Source organism: Psammomys obesus, unplaced genomic scaffold (assembly GCF_907164565.1).
Source record: "Psammomys obesus unplaced genomic scaffold, mPsaObe1.curated_primary_1811, whole genome shotgun sequence".
Classification (NCBI taxonomy): Eukaryota; Metazoa; Chordata; class Mammalia; order Rodentia; family Muridae; genus Psammomys; species Psammomys obesus.
In genome coordinates, this window is record NW_026594593.1 from 578 (window position 1) to 4,306 (window position 3,729).

At 43.7% G+C, this 3,729-nt stretch overlaps 1 pseudogene; it reads right to left on the reverse strand.

Moving 5' to 3' along the window:
- Positions 1–909: 909 nt before the first annotated feature.
- On the reverse strand, positions 910–1,871 carry LOC129685603 (actin, cytoplasmic 2-like; annotated as a pseudogene).
- Between the last annotated feature and the right edge of the window lie 1,858 nt (positions 1,872–3,729).

The following is a 3,729-nucleotide window of genomic DNA, read 5'->3' on the forward strand; positions in this document are numbered from 1 at the left end:
ATTTGCTTTTTCGATTTTAGCTTGAAGAGAGCCACTCGTTTTCATTTTTATTAATTCTTTATATTCTCTACTCAATCCAAAAGATTAATTTTTTTTTCTTGTCAAAGTTTTCTTCTTCTTGCTCTTTAGTTTCAAGGTCAATTTGCTTTTTGTTTGCTCCTCTTTTTCTGTATATCTTTTTTGCACTAAAGGGGGGAGGAAGTAGGGAGAGTTTTGGTTTCTTTCCTTTTTGTCAGCTACTGCAGCAATTTTATTTTTCTTTACACAATGACGTGTTGCTGTGGGCCTAATGTTCTCACTGTAACAGAAGAAAATAAAAAAATTGTTATTTCTTAAAGAATGAAGCACAAAAAAACTTACATAAATTAAAAGGGTGAATACTTTTACAGGTGTCAATGAAATCCTTCTCAAGGCATGTAACAACCCAAGGGAAAAACCAGAATGGAAACTGGGTCCTAAGGCTCAGACTTTCCCACCATGTTAGACCTGCAGGATGGAAGTGGCAAGTGGGTCAGGAACCCTTGTCAGCCTTGAGAAATCCTGGAAGTCAGCTGTCGGTTAAATAGCCTGCAAAAATATCTACATGGTGCTCACACTGCTACACCAGGCTGGGGGTTTCTTTTCCACAGTGTGCTCTCCCCAGCCACCAAGCCACCGAGCCACGTGACTAGGACTAAATCAAGATATGCACAGGATATTAAACATAGACTACAGGAATAGTTAACTCCAGTACAAGGTCAAAAATCTGTTGCTGATTCTATGATCCAGTGTTCATATTTACAGGCTTCAAGGATAAACTTCTTTTCCAAGGCTTGTTCCAGTTTCATGAAGCTAGTATGAGGTATGTACATTTGCCAGGGAAAATAGATTCTTCACAATCAGCTCATGCAGTAGATGCCTGGCACCTCCTCAGAAACATTTGTGGTGGATGATGGAGGGGCCTGATACGTCATATTCCTGCTTGCTGGTCGGCATCTGCTGGAAGGTGGACAGGGAGGCCAGGATGCAGCTGCCAATCCAGACTGAGTACTTGCACTCAGGAGAAGCAATGATCTTAATCTTCAATGTGCTGGGTGCTGGAGCTCTGATGTCTTTCTGCATCCTGTCAACAATGTCTGGGTACATGGTGGTCCCTCCAGACAGCACTGTGTTGGCATATAGATCCTTGTGGATGTCCACATAACACTTCGTGATGGAGTTGAAGGTGGCTTCCTGGATGCCACATGACTGGAAGAGCGCTTCTGGACACCAGAAGCACTCATTGCCCATGGTGATCACCTGTTCGTCCGGCAGCTCATAGCTATTCTCCAAGGAGGGGGAGGATACAGCAGTAGCCATTTCTTGCTCTAAATCCAGAGCAATGTAGCAGAACTTCTCTTTAATGTTGTGCACAATCTCCTGCTCGGCTGTGGTGGTGAAGCTGTAGCCCTTCATGAGGTAGTTGGTCTGGTCCTGGCCAGCCAGGTCCAGATGCAAGATGGTGTGTGGGAGGGCATAGCCCTCAGAGATGGGCACTGTGTGTGTGAACAGTCACCAGAGTCCATGACAATGACAGTGGTGCACCTGGATGTATACAGGGACACCACCACCTGAATGGCCATGAACATGGCTAGGGTGTTGAAGACCTCAAACATTATCTGCATCACCTTCTCTCTATTCGCTTTGGGGTTCAGAGTGGCCTCGGTTAGCAACACCAGGTGCTCCTCATGGGTCACATGCAGCTCATTGTAGAAACTGTGGTGCTAGATCTTCTCTATGTCCTCCCAGTTGGTGACAATGCCATGCTCAATGGAGTACTTCAGGGTCAGGATGACCCTCTTGCTCTGGGACTCATCACTCACTTATGAGTCCTTCTGGCCCATGCCCACCATGATGCCTGGTTACAGAAACAAGGTCATAAGATTCCCTACCCGAGGAACAGCCTGAGGAGAACCACAAGAAGGGGAAGATGTCTTAACTCAGGGTGGGGCATCTGTGCTGGTCAGCCCACTGATTTTGTAGTAGAACATCTCATGGCACAAAAAATACCCAACATTCCTGAGGTCTATAGATAGATCACTCAATGTTACCTTAGTTAGCCAGTCACTTTGTAATAAGCTTGCCCTTGATGAATGTCACCCAATCACTTAACTGTTAAACCGGATATTCCAGGTCCTTCTTCAAACCCCAATAAAAACTCTACTGTGCAGCTGTCAGGGCTCTCCTCTCTAATCCACTGCATTGGTGAAAGTGGAGAGACTGAGCTTAAGCCCAAATAAAGCAATTTTTTTTCTTTTTTGCATACGTGGGTCTGGCTCCTGGTGGTCTTTGGGGATCTTAATATCTGGGTATAACAGCTTCTCCTTCAGAGGACCAGGTTTCTATTCCTAACACTCACATGGTAGCTCATAACCACCTGTAACTCCACTTTCAGGGGATCAAAAGCCCTCTTCCTGCTTCTTTGGGCACTGTACTAATGCGGTACTTTCAGTGCAACACTCATACGTGTAACTTTTTTTTTGAGACAAGGTCTCACTGTGTAGTCTTGGTTAACTTGCAGCTTGCTGTACAGACTGGGCTGGAGCTGAACTCACAGAGATTCACCTGCCTCTGCCCCAAAGTGCCTGGTTGGAGGAAGCTTTTTATGAAGCACAGGCTGTCTATGAACTCAAAGTAGCCCTCCAGTCTTAGCCTTCAGAACTCTTCAATTACACATGTGCACAAGAATGTCTGGGCCACCAGGGAAGCTTTTAATACTAGTTTATGGGCAGGTGAGATGGCTCACTGGGTAAAGATGACCTGATGTCCTTTCCCAAGGCCTTACTTTGTGGAAGGAGAGAACCAACCCCCAGAAGCCTTCCTTAGACCTCCACAAGTATGTGGCTGAATGCCTGTACGCCCACACGCAGAACTAGTCAGTGCAAAAAGTTTCTATGATTACATGCCAGGCACAGTAAATCTGATTTTAGAGAGGCCTGGAAATCTCAAACAAGTACCCTCACATGATTATGACAATCAGTTGTGTTGGGGATTGCTGAAAAAACAGGCATGGCTTTCAGGATATCCAAGAAAAAACTCACTACCCTTATGAAAGAAGTCGGAAGTGGATGTGTAATATATATATTACAGTGCTGTTAAAAGGAAAGTCTCATTGTAAAGACTTATAAAATTATTACTGCTTTGAGAGAAAGTGTGTGTGTGTGTGTGTGTGTGTGTGTGTGTGTGTGTAGCAATGAGAAACATACTTTGGCTCTGGTATTCTCTAAAATGCCTAACTCCAGTCTAATAATGAGTATAGATTCAGGCAAATCTACAGAATACTGTGAACTCTTCCAAAATTAAAACATTATGAAAGTCATAGTATCTAAATGTAATACAAAATCTCAGATTGGATCATGCAATAGAAAAAAAGACATCAGTAAAAAGAAATAGTAAAACCTGAATAAATTACCAAAGTTCATGAGACTGTGCCACTGCTCACTACCTGGAGTTAGTACCTGGACCATGGCGATGCTCCTGTGAGGGGAAGACAAGAAAGGGGCTGTCTAGGCAAACCTCTACTTTCACTGCATTCCTCTGTGAACTGGGTGCATACCTATAATCCTGGCACTTGGAAGGTGGAGGAAAGAAGATCAGGGCTTTAAACATAAGCTTAGCATTGACTACATGAAACCCTGTGTCAAATGAACAAGAAAAGAAAAACAGCCCTGTGAATCTAAAATTCTTTAAAAAGTAAAATTATTTTGTTAT